The following is a 14272-nucleotide window of genomic DNA, read 5'->3' on the forward strand; positions in this document are numbered from 1 at the left end:
AAAAATCAACCTGATAAATTGTTAAAATATATTTTTGTTAATAATAAATATGATTTGAAAAATAAGTTTAAAAAAATATGTTCTGATCAAAGGGCTATCGATATCTAATCGATATGATTTTTTACAAAGATGAAGTACTCGATGAGCTTTACGCATTGAAGGTTCAAATTATTGAAACGAGACTCATGGTGAGTTCCATGAATCCAACAAGTCTACTTCGTGAATTATAGAGAAGCCTATCTCAAAAGGAAAAAAAAGTATAGACAAACCATTGGAGGGAGAGACTAACCAATTCTATACGTTAAGATTAACGTGAGTTCCAAGCCACCAAAAAAAAAAAAAAAAATCCTAACATGAGTTAGAGAATGTCAGTTTTATTTCTTATTTTATTTATATTATCAGAAACAGTGCTACCGACACAAAAATAAATTACAAAATGGAAGATAGACGGACTACTGACTCTTGTTTGTGGATTTTTTTAATTTTTTTTTTTTTAAAATTAAGGTTGCCATCTCACCTAAACTACTCACAATTGACCAAGTCTGGAGAAAAAATGTCAAGGATAAGTGTGTTTGAGATTGAAAGTGTGTATATGCAAAAGAAATTTGAATCATATATTGATGTTTCTAGATAAAATTTATGGATTTATAGCATTACTAAAAATGTTATGTATTATAAAATTTTATTTTATTTATGAATTATGAATTTTTATTCTAAAACTTATTATGAAAATGACATGTGGTATAAATTTAAAATTTGTGAGATGTGGAAAATTATAGAGACACTCACAATAAATATAGTCTACTAATTTATTTCTCTAAATAATTTTGTAGATAATTTTTCTTTTAAATATATAATATTGTTGTAATTTAGAGTTCACATCCTCATCCATGTGGTATTATAATCTAATTCTGAAATAGTACCTCGATATCTGTAGTTTTTTTTTTTTTTTTGATAACTGAATGTTTCAGGTCAATTTATGCGCACCTCGATTAATCCAGAACCTTGAAGTTATCTGTGATTTGTTCATCAAGATTAGGGGTTCCTACCGATGTCGTACTTTTCCTTAAATCCCCATAGCATCACCTCCCTCTTCATCACCATGCTTCCTCTTCCTCCTAGGGTTGCAAACGAGCCGAGTTGAGCCAAGTTTTAGTATGTGTTGGAGTTGTTTATTAAGATTTTAACGAACTCAAGCTCGAGCTCAATAAAAATTTAACGAACCGAGTTCGAGCCGAGTTGGCTTGAGCCTGTTCACGAGCCTTAACGAGTCAAAAAATTTATAAATTCATACTTGTGTATGAGAATAAAGTTACAATTAAAACTTTGATTATACAATTTGAAAAACCTAAGTGATTCGTGATTAGATCAAGATTTAATTGTTTCAATTCCCAACCAATTAAAAATTACAATCTAAATCATCAAGCACGTACGAAAGTGATTTAGATTGTTGTTTCAGAAAATAATGAATTGACACAAACGATTTTTACATGGAAAAATCACAATTGAAGCACCTTCAATTGTGATAAAAAAACCACCGGCGAAATGTCACAAATCAATCCACTACTGAAGAAAGAAAGATTACAAAGATACCACACAAATTACTAGAAATGCTTCCAATTTGTCTTCAAATCTTCTGTATGTCTTTCACTGCAACCTTCATTCGGAATTGATTAGTTTGATGTTGAATCCACAACATCTATTGTCGAATCAACGACTACACACAGTATCAAACTCCTTTGATTACTTTGTGCTTGAATCTTCAGATTCCACCGAAGAAGAATACTCTCAAAGAAGGTCAAACAAACTCCTTGATGTGTGCTTATAAGAACACGAGTTCAAACTCAATCAAACATCAAGGAAAACCAGAAAAATATCCCCAAATGAAAACCCTTAAAGAAGATCTATGAAAAGTTACCCTAGATTTGGAGCAACATGAGGTTTTATAGAGGCTGAGATCGCGAGGTCCGCTCGAGCGGGGACTTTATATCCCGTGTTCCAAACCAGGGTTCACGTTCAAGCGAAAGATCCCACTCTTGAGCGTAAAAACACACCACTCAGTATTTTTGCAGACGCACAAAATACTATGAGAGTGTAAACTCCGCTCGAGTGCCACCTTGCCTACTTGAGCGGGAAGACCAAAAACTGGAAAATTACAACTCAATTTAAGTCCAAGTTTGCCCATGGAATTTGACAACAAGTAGGGTCCTAACAATCTCCCCTTTGTCAAATCCCGAACAAAACTGTTCTAAACAATTTTCCTAACAAACAACCCAGAAAACAAACTAACTAAAACAATCAACAACCTCAATTTTTTAAAGAAAACAAAACCACTATATAAAAGAACAACCACAAGAGCTGAATACGACAACCATAAAACACGCAATCCTTGAACAATCCACCTGAGCAAACAACCATACAAACCAAAAACTGTGGAACTAGATAAATAGCCAAATATATATATATATATATATATATCTAAACAAAAGTAACCCAATATCCAAAATCCAAAATAATGCATGCATCAAGTATTATCTCAAGTATTTCTAACAAAGTATCTCTAACATCCACTCCCCTTTTTTGTCTGGGAGAGAAAAAAACAATAGAGAAAACAATGCAACAAAGAACAAAAGATATGTTTGTGCAAAAAAAATACTAGCCAAAAAATATGTCTGTGCAACAAAGATCACTAAGCTGGTGGTTGTGGAGGTGACTGCATCTGTAGAAGTGGCAAGATATGAGACAGATGAGTAGAGGACTATGCAACGGACTCCTCAATGCGCCTAGATGAGGCCTCCAATGCGGTGAGCTGAGTATCAACAGTAGTCTCAAGATCTATAAGCCTGGCCTCGAAAATATTCATCCAGCCCTCCAAACGATCAAAATAAAACAATGGACTGCTCGAAATGACAGAGCTGCCTCAGATAGTATGGACTGGAGGTGGCTGCTCCCCCTTACTGGTAGCCTCACCGGCAGCAGCCGTATCATATGCTGCCTCCTCGGCCATAGCAGCCTAACAACTTCTTTGACATAGGCTATCATTCTTTCATCCCGGGCTGCATACTCGCCTGTTGTCTGGTTCACAATAAGTTGGGAGTCGCAGAAGACTACTACTTCGTCAGCTTCCATTGCTACTGCTAACTTCAATCTTACAATCATTGCCTCATATTCTGCTTCATTGTTTGAGGCTTTGAACCCCAAATGAATTGACTGTTCTAACATTCGCCCATCTGGCGATACTAACACTACTCCTGCCCACGCTCCTTGATGATTTGGACTAACAAACAGGCGGAAGGAGTCACTGATGTAGATGTCGCAGGGCTTTGGTTTCTCTACTTTATTCTGCTTTGCTATTGTGGGGTTTTTCATTCCTAGCTGGGTTTCTTCTTGTTCCCCTAGACACGTTAAACCACGGCTCACCGGAGCCCGATGTGGGACAGCACCAGGTGTGAACTCGGCCACAAAGTCGTCCAGAACTTGGCCTTTAATTGCCGTTCTGGGCCTAAACTCTAAGTCATATTGGCCCAGCACCATTGCCCATTTGGCTACTCTTCTTGTCAGATCTCCTTACTGTAACATGGACTTCAAAGGATGCTCCGTCAGTCCCACGATCTTGTGGGCTTGGAAGTAGTGATTCAGTTTCTTCGAAGCCATTACCAGGGCTAATGTCAATTTTTCCAGGGGTAAGTACCCGATCTCTACGTTTGCTAGGGTTTTACTCACATAGTATACTGCCCTTTGTTCTCCTTTCTCTTCTCTGATTATCACTACACTCACTGCGTGTTCTAAACCGGCCAAGTATAAGAATAGTTCCTCTCCAGGTACTGGATTTGACAGAACTGGAGCTATTGTCAGGTACATTTTCAAGTCGGCCAAGGCGACTTCACATTCCTCTATCCATAAGAAATCTGTGGCCTTTTTTAACAAACTGAAAATGGTTTACACTTATTTGAACTTCTGCTTATAAATCTGTTCAAGGCTACGGCCTTTCCAGTCAACATCTGCACTTGTTTTGCTGATGCCGGGCTTTTCAAGTCCAGGATAGCCTTGATTTGATCTGGGCTTGCCTCAATGCCCTTCTGGTAACTAAGTATCCCAGGAACTTACCAAACCCAACTCCAAATGTGCATTTCAAAGCATTGAGTCGGAGCCAATATGTTCTAAGGATATGAAAAACTACTTTTAAGTCGGCCAGGTGACTCTCAGGTTCTTTGGTCTTTACGACCATGTCATCAATGTACACTTCCACTGTTTTGCTAATTAGATATCTGAACATCTTGATCACCAATCTCTGGTAGGTTTCTCTTGCATTTTTCAACCCGAAAGGCATCACTTTGTAGCAATACAGCCCTTTTGGAGTGATAAATGCAGTCTTCTCCTTATCGGGGGATACATTGCTATCTGCTGGTATCTCTTGTAAGTATCCAAGAAGCTCATCCTTCCATGCCCTGAAGTGGCATCTACTAATTGATTGATCTTGGAGAATGTGAAACTGTCTTTGGGACAAGCCTTATTCAGGCTAGTAAAGTCCATGCAGACCCTCCACTTCTCATTCTTCTTTTTCACAACAATTGTGTTTGACAACTAAGTTGGATAGTTTACCTTCCGAATGGCTCTGGCCTCCTATAATTTGTCCATTTCCTCCTCTACTGCCTCCACATGAACCAACATCGCCTTGCTTGCTCGCTGAATGATAGGTTTAGCCGACCTATCTACATTTAGTCTATGGCAAGTGACCTCAGGATCAATGCCAGGCATCTCGTATGGCGTTCAGGCAAACACCTCTATGTTTGCTCGCAAGGATGACTCTAACTCCTTCTCCTCCTCCTTGGCTAGTCCTAAGCCAAGAAGGAAGAAGTGTTCTTCATCACCTTGTTGGAGCAAAATTTTCTTTAAGGCTTCCTCGCTTTTGTCGGCCGGCTCTTTGCCGACATCATCCAAGACCTCCATGTTCACGTCTTCAATTTCTACTGTTTCTGCCTCTCGCACGTTGCAAGTGGATTTCATTGATGCCATGGAGCAATTCTTTTCCTGTATCAGATCCCCTCTGACCTCCTCAATTCCATGCTCTGTTAGGAACTGCAACAGTTGGTGCAGTGTTGAGGGAACAACCCTCATTGCGTGCAACCATGGCCTCCCCAAGATAACACTATAAGGAGAGGGGGTGTCAATTACTGTGAACTCTGTACTTACCTTCTTGGTGCCTGCCTACACCTCTAAATTCATTGCTCCAAGGGGCCATGTCGGTGTTCCATTGAACCCGACCATTGGGCTGTTGGACTGCTCTAAATCATCTTAGTGAAAGTCGAGCTCCTTGTAACATCTGACATATATGATGTCACAAGAGCTGCCTTAGTCAATCAGAATGCGCCTTACTTGGTATTCTCTAATTTTGAGGGTTACTATGAGAGCATCGTTGTGCGGATGCTGCACTATGTCTAAGTCTGCTTCAGTAAAGGACACCATTAGTCCCTGGCACTCGTCTATCCTAGGCCTCTTTTGCTGGACTTAATACACATGCTGCAAGTGCTTCACCCTTTGAGTCTCCCCACGTAACTCGTTCTCATTGACCCTCGAGTGAATCACATTGATCACTTGAGGTTCATCTGCTTGCTGTTGTGGTGCTGGTAGAGGTGGTGCTGCCGGTGCCTGGGGCAGCCTTGCCTGCTCTTCCCTCGTTCTGGCCTCATCTACTAGGTCCCCTAAGTGACCTTGTCTGACCAGATCTTCCAAATGCGCCGTTAGGGCTCTACAACCCTACGTCAGATGTCCATCTTCATTGTGGTAAGCACAGTGCTTCCCTAGATTTCTCCCCATAAATTCGTCAGGGATCCTCTCCGACGGTCTGTAGTACGGGCTGATCCTTTCTAGTACTTTATAAACCGGGATTCGGAACACAGTGGTGACTGCCTGTGCAGTCCTTAGTCCTGTTTCTTGTCTATTAAATCTAGTATTACCTCGACCTCGCTTTGCCAAGCCATTTTTCTTTTCTTGCTTTGGTGCCTTTGCTTTTGGTGTATTCTCTTCTGTTCTGGCATATTTCCCGATCCTTGCCATGAGCTCCTCCATACTCTTTGGCAGAGTCTTTGTTAGTGACTTTCGAAGAATGCAGTCATCCTCCAGGCTGTTCTTAAAAGACACGACTGCCAACTCTTGGTTACATCCTGGTATTCGGTTGAACACCTCATAATACCTTTTGGCATAAGCTCTGAGGATTTCACCTTCATCAATTTTCACAGCCATCAGGGAGTCTACCCTCAACAGCTACAATTTGTTTGTAACTAACCTGGCCACAATCATCTCGGCCAGGCCTTCCAAACACTTTACAGTTCCTTTCGGCAACTTGTAAAACCAATCTAATGCGATTTCCCTAAAGGATGAAGGGAACACCTTGCAGAGCAACGGTTCATTCCCGGTATACAATGCCATTGAATTCAAGTATAAGCTGACGTGAAAGTTTGGATCTAACTTACCATCATATATCTGGAACCTCAGCATATGGAATCTTTTGGGGGCTTCACACTTATACAACTCTACTAAGAACGGCATTTTTGGCTTGATAGGTGATGTGACGTCGGCATTTTGCCTCTTCCTTTGGAGGTAGTCCAACAAATCCTCCTTAGTCCGACCAGAGGCTCGACTATCAACGGATTTCAGTCTCTTTGGCGCGCTATTCTCAGTGTCGTTATGTGTCCTTTTGGACTTTTCTTCATTTACTGTATCAAAGCAAAGTTCCTTCCCTTGAATGTGCCGATGTTCTTTGACATAAGTTCCTTTGGTATGAGGTGTCCTCTGAGACTCTCCTCTCATTGATTCAGTTCGCCCAGCATCCCGTGAAGGCCAATGTGAGCGTTCCTTCACTTTGTCATGCTAAGAGACTGTTAGGATTGCTTTCTGCCCCCCTTTCTGGGCATCGTTCTTGGCCGCTAGAATCGGCGTTTCCTTCGATGGAAAAGGTGGTTGTATGACTTTGTTTTGCATCATGAAGTTGACAACTGATTACAGGTCTGCCAACTTATTTTCCATTCCCTTCATCTCGCCGTCCCTCTTCAGACATCTATCTTTCCATACCTGGAGGTCGTTTTCGTTGTAATACTCGTCTCGGCCTGCTTTCTTCATTGTGTCTCCCTCTTGGCCGATGTCTTTCTCCCCTGGATTCTGATCCCGTGTTCTTTCGTTATGGTTTTCTTCCTCTATGTTTGGGTCGACATGCTTACCACTCCCACTAGGGATGTCATCTCTGATCTTTTCTTTCTGCCCTTCATTGGCCATCTATTCTCTTTATTTTCCCACAGACGGCGCCAAATTGTGGGTGTTGATTTTTGACCACATAACCAAACGGGAAACTTAGCCAAAGAGTACCAGCAGAATAGATTAAGCCCAACAACCTGCACAAGAAGATGAGAATTCGGCAGTGGTTCGTCCACCCAAGGGCACTCTGACAATCAAGTCAGTAATTAATATCTCTCAAAGATAGAAAATTGTGCTTAATCTTACAAAAGAGTACTTTCTGCTCCCAATATATCACACATACCTCAGACCCACGGGGATACCCTACTTTTATAGTTAGCACTAACCTGATCTCTATAGAGGCCTAACTTCAATGGACTCAGGCTCAATACTTATCTTGGACTCTCAGCTACATAGGGATAAACTCCCTAAGAGTTTTATCTTTATCCAGGCTGAGATCCTCCCCTATTCTAGAACTCTTGTCCCTTATCCACTCATCTCAAATTTTGATATCTCTGCAAATAACCTCGGCCTAGCCGAAATCACCTCGATGTCAGAACCAGGCCACGAGGCACCTCGGCTGACACTCCGGTGTCACCTTGGCCACGTGCTGTCACTCACAAAATATGTCCCCACACAGAGCATCTCTCTGTATGACTTTGATCATAACAACTCCATTATTTCTTGTATTCGGAAAAATCTCTATTCATTTCATGTTCAAGTTTTTTACTAACAAGTTTTCTATTGGCTTTTGTTTTACATTGTATCAAACATCAGAAAATGTGGAAAACATTTTCCAGAAAGTGTTTTCTGCCAACACAAATCGAGCATGAGTTTTAAAACAGGGTGTTTTTGGTAGCTGTTGGGGGATTTAGTAGTTGGCACCTTGTTAACTCCTGGTCTACTGGGTTTTTATGCAATTTTTCTTTTTCTTTTTTTTTTTTTTTGGTTTTCTTGATGCTTCTGTCTTGATCTTCTTTATACTCTCTTTTATATTGATTGTAATTTTTATCATTACTATCAAAATATATCCTTCTCTGCTGATAAAAAGACTGATAATAACAATTTTTTTTTTTTTTTGGCCCCAAAAAAAATATAAATAAAATGTTGAACAACAATATGAAAGCAAAATTTATCAATTAATTGTTGAAGAAACCATGCAAGATTGTTTAGCAGCAACCGAACAATACATTTGAATCTTTACTAGTAATTCCCTCCGTATCATGACCAAACATGTACCTAGCTAGAGCTTTTTTTATTCATTGCAGTGGTATTACTGCGAAACTTTAAAAACAATAATAGTAACATTTATTTTCTTCCATGTATGTCGAATTTATTACAAGGTACTGACGAGCTACCTTCCATGTCGGCTAAATTTTTGTAATGTCCTAGCATTGGAGATTATTACCAGGCGCAACCCCAAGTTGGTTGCAATAGTCAGTGTAGCACTTAACACGAGCATTGACTGCATCCGGTCTATTACCATTGCATTCACCACTGTTGATGGCTTTGATTGTTGCACCGAATCCAGAATTTATGACATTGTGAACATTGTTCATCCAAAACCACAAGGCAGTCTTGAACGACACCACTGAATCTGTTGCCACAGTTTCCGGATTGTTAGTCCATCGAACCCAACGCTTTGCCCAGCAGGCCCATAGTTGTAGTTCCATGACAGCTGAAGAGGACCTCTGCCATAGTAATTCTTGTTTGGTGCACATGGGTACTGAGTATATGATGGATCACAGTAGTTCTTAGAGGCACCATTTATCTCTTCAATATTGCAAAAAAACTGCCAAATCATAGAGTTTTGTGTGTTAGATATATGTTGGTAAAATAGAACTTTTTTTATTACGTGTGATATTTAGTTACAACTACGTTAGGCCCATACGAGGAAGGCTTGGATGAAAAGCCCAAAATAATAGACAGCCCAGAACAAGTTCCTGAATCGGGAAGGGTGTCAGCTAAATACATCCATCAGGACAAAATCCCCGATCATTGAATGACAGGAATAAAATAAAACGATAGATCATGTTGACGATGAATTCCTCCTCTTTGTCATTTTAAAGAAAGCATTATATTGACTTGACCGTTAGAACTCCTCTCACATTTGCTAAATCGTGCACATTTTTCTAGTATATATATGTACGTACATGCATAAAATTTTACAAATTTGTGCAGATTTTAGCAATTTAAGTGTGGATTAGAGGAAAGTGAAGTTGAAATCTTACATCCAGTCTCATGCGTGGCATGTGCGAAGAAAGCAGCAATTTCGCGCTTAGAATCGTCGGCAGTTCCAGTGGTGCCAAATGAAGGGTAGGAGCCGAGGGCGTTAAGAAATGCAGAGCGGGTGAAGAAGCTTTTCCCTACACATCCAGCAGGAGCATGATTGATTATGCCATCGAAAAATGCCTGTGTGACTATATCAGGGAACGAGTTCTGACCCAATACGATTTTTGGTACAAAACTGGTGAGAATTTCGACCAGAATGATTGTCAGTAAGCAGTTTTTGATATTGAGGGATACCATTTTGGAAGAGAAATGTGTGGATGGAAGAGTGTGTGTATGTGGGATGAAATTAAGGTGAGCGAGACATGTATTTATAGTTGTACTATGGAAAAAGTGTGGAAAAATCAACATTCCTACTATATGATAAATGTTTTCAAATTAAAGTTTGGAAAAGTCTAAAAGAAAATAAATTGATAACAAAATTAGACACAGTCATCTTATATAAGGTGAGTCTTATATTTTTATGAATCTTATTTTATTGTGAGTCCCACATTTATATAAAAAAATTGTGTCGAACTCTATAAAAGTAGAACAAGTATTAAAGTTTAGCTTGCAATTATTAAAAATTATGTAATTAATTATGTAGGTAGAACAATGGTTGAAACTAGGGTTGAGCAACGGATATTTCGATCCGTCCAAACCGACCGAACCGATCCGAACCAATCTACCGTATTTTGAACGAATGTGTGATGACGAGCAAATGGTTGTGGATTGAATTTTTCCAATCCGCCTAGTTTTAAACAGATGACGAATTTGGTATTCATTTGGCTGCAACCGAATCGCCAAACCGCGAGTAACCCTAGTAATTTGTAAGACTTTGTATTTTTAATTTGTTTAGATATTCTGCTTGTATTTTCTATTGAAAAAAAGTTTAGATATTCTGTTGTGTTTTCAATTTGTTTCCAATTTAGAAATCCTTTTATTAAAAAATAGCAAGTGTTGATTTTTGGTATTTTTGTGTGGAAAATAGAAGTCTTAATTTTTTTATTTTTTTAAAAATCAAATTATATAGTTTTTGAATAAAAAAAGTAATGAAATAGTTTTGATAATGTATAATTTTTTTTTATATGTATTTATTATTCCTATTTGACAATTTGCTTGATAATCTTTTGATTATGTTAAGTTGGATTGTTATAAAAAAAAATATTAATAAGTTGTTGTATTTTGTTCAAAATTTATAAAAGTTTAAACCGCTAAACCGATTTGTATCCATCCGCCAACCCACTCAATCTGCATCCATCAATCTGGCGGACGAATGCGGATTGATTTTTTCTAATCTGCTAATCCAACAGATATATTATGGATTAAAGATTTTTCAGTCGCAATCGAACTGTGAACACCCTAGTTAAAGCTTTGCATGCAAGTTTCTGGCTTGACCTTGACTTGTGCGTCAATAAAGTGGACTAATTCTCACCATATGATCTTGTTTTCTTTTTTTTCTTTTTTTTTAAATAACAAATTAGTGAAATAGTGAATAACAATTATACTATAGATGAACACACGGAAATGAATTGTACCAAATACAAGAAGAACTTGCACCATTTGCACAGGACATTAATACCACTATAAAAATACAAATATTCTTACTATACGATAAATGTTTTCAATTTAAACTTTGAAAAAGTCTAAAAATTAATAAATCGATAACAAAATTAGGCACAACCATCTTATATAAAAGGGGTAGTTACATGTAAGTCCTAATAAGTGGACTTATTATCTAATAAGTCTTATGAAAAAATTGTTGTATAAAAAGTCACTAACTGTAAGTTTTAGCGACAATTTATAAAAATCATGACAAAAAATTTATTAATTGTCAATTTTTAGCGACGTATGTAAAAAATTGTCACAAAAAATTATTTTTATCGACAATTTTACCAAGACTTATTTTCAATAGGACTTGATGGAAATTAAGTCTAACTATTAGGACCTATTGGTTGTTTATCCAAGATAGGGGATAAATTACACTTATACTTTCTGAGATTTAGGTTTAATATATATTATCCTTAACGTTTGGAAAATTACACTAACTCTATTATTATTGTAATTATTTAGACAGAGTGAAAATATTGAACGCATGGACTTTCTCTTTTCTTACTTTGCTTTACTTTCTCTTCTTTTTTTTTTTTCATTTTCTTTGCTTTATTTTTTTTTTTAAAATGTAATTTCCTCTGTTTTTCTGTTAGGAGTTGTTACATTTTATTTAAGTAGAGGGTTTGTGAAATAAGACTATTAATCACAGGGGTAAGAATGTAATTTTCATAACGTCAGAGGGTAGAATGTAATTGGATCAATCAGAGGGTAGGATGTAATTGGATCAATCCTCAAAGGGTATCAGTGTAATGTACCCAATTTTTTTTGGTACAATTCTGACAAACAAGAAGAAATTGTACCCATTACAAGAAAAAATTGCACAATTCACACAGGATATTAGATATTCTTTCACTGTCTCATTAAATAAATGTACTTATTTAAATTATATCATTTATTTATTTTTCTAGATACCTTTTCATAAAAAAAATTTTAAAAAAAATATCCTAAATAAGTAAATTCCAAATAACCCGTCACAATATGATTAATTAGTACCAAGGAATGTGCCACGACATTTTCAATTTAGGATAAGTTATGAATAGGTTATAAAGTATAGTTAAAAATAAGTCTTAGTAAAATTGTAATTAAAAATAATTTTTTGTGAAGATTTTTTGCACATGTTTTCAAAAATTGACAATTAGTGATTTTTTTCTTATCATAGTTTTTATAAATTATCACTAAAACTTACAATTAGAAACGTTTTTATGTAACGAAGTTTTTAAACCGTCGCTAAAATTTATAATTAGTAATATTTTTAGTGACAAAATGTTTAGATCATCACTGAAAATTAATAATTAGTTACGTTTTTTAATAGTGTTTGATGAAAAACGTCATTAATTTTCATTAAACTTACTAAACTATAAATCCATCTATTAAGACTTGGAAAAATTAGTCTAGGGTCCCTCTCCCATTTTTAGTAATGGAAGAGATCCACAATATTATTTTATGATGTCTAAGGTCCCTCAACCCTACATCCATATATCACAAAGAAATTTGACTCTCCCACATCAAATCTCATTTCTCTCTCTTTATCTTCCAAAGCTCTGATGAACAAGATCAGAACTCTCGACTCTCAGACCAAGAACTCCCTCTAAGTCCTCGAGAACCGCAAGGTCACAATTGCTAATTCCGTCTCCGCTGTGATGGTCTCGAATGGAGCAAAGATTGGATGATTTCGGAATCCCCAGATCAAAAGGCCATCTTACGGGAGAGTTTGAGAAGAAATACAAATGTAAGCATATATAGATGCATATTCGTGTATATATATATAGTGTAGATATGTGTGTAGTGAGATATGGATCGAGGAGATTTTTTGATTTGCAGCTACGATTGGTGTTGAAGTTCATCCACTGGATTTCTTCACCAACTGTGGGAAGATAAGGTTTTACTGTTGGGATATTGCTGGGCAAGAGAAATTTGGAGTGGTTATTAGTAAGTTATTCCTTTTTAGTTTTGTAGTTTTTGGTGTTTTTTTTGGTATATATGAAGAAATTAGCTGTTTATAATCATGATCATTTGTTTTGATCTTGTAGTCATAGTAAGTGTTGCTTTTTAGATGTTTATTTTATTGGAAAATAATATTAGTTTGATCTTTTTCCCATGGCCTTCCAACTGTGGGTTCAAATACAAGTGCTGACAATATGGAAATGTTTGTCTGGGATTTCCTCTGGTTGTGAAGTCCAAAGAAATTCTTTGGGTTGAGAGAATTTCACTGGAAATATTTGTCTGTGAATTTTCTCTGGGTTGTGGAGTCCAGAAAAATTCTCTGGGTGAGAGAATCTCTAGAAATGTTTGTCTGGGAATTTCTCTGGGTTTGAGGAGTCCAGAGAAATTTTGAAATTTTTCTGTGATGTATCCAGAGAAATTCTCTACACCGAATTTTCTCTGAATCAAATTTTATCTAGATCAATGTTGAGAGACCTTAGACATTATGAAAATATTGGATGTCCTTCATACTATAAAATCTCAATACCAGGGACCTTAAAAAAAATCCCCATAATAATATGACTTATCGTATTATCTTTATTTTCAATAAAAAAACAACCATTATTATTCTCATAATTTTAAAAATGTTATTGATATTTCACTCTAAATAATTTTTTATAATTTTCTTTATTTAAAATGTTTTCTTTGTATTTGCCCAAAAAAAAATAAAAAATTATTCCAAAACCAGGGGGCACGTGACCCCTGGACCAAGTGTGGCTTCCCCACTGCATGGTAGCATTAATGGTGGTGGTGATGGTGGTGGTGGTGAGTTTATAATAATATATATATATATATATATATATATATATATATATGTTGATACTTATGTCTAGCATTTTTAAATTTAGTCAGAATTAAATAAGTTTTATATAATTTAAAATTTTCTTAAATTTTAACCTACATTTTAGGAGATACTTAAAATTTTTAAATGATATCAATTATGATTATCAAACGCGTTTAATTAATTATCACTTAATATATTTAATTTTAAAATATTAAAACCTTAATGAGGTGCATGGGTTCAGACCAAACCAACTAGCTCAGTTGATTCCTCTTGTTAATTTTTTTGTTTTACCATGCCTTAATGGATTAGAAAGTTTGGTTTAATAGAACTACTGCAAGACTTGCAACTACTAATTTGTAACAAATTTTACATTTTAAATTTTTCTAACATTTATTT

General features: G+C 36.6%; 1 pseudogene; it reads right to left on the bottom strand.

Annotated features, from left to right (window-relative positions):
* Positions 1–8474: 8474 nt before the first annotated feature.
* LOC114281867 (endochitinase EP3-like) lies at positions 8475–9812 on the bottom strand (annotated as a pseudogene).
* Positions 9813–14272: the final 4460 nt, after the last annotated feature.

Source organism: Camellia sinensis, chromosome 6, assembly GCF_055761805.1.
Source record: "Camellia sinensis isolate YWXY chromosome 6, ASM5576180v1, whole genome shotgun sequence".
In the NCBI taxonomy this organism is placed as follows: Eukaryota; Viridiplantae; Streptophyta; class Magnoliopsida; order Ericales; family Theaceae; genus Camellia; species Camellia sinensis.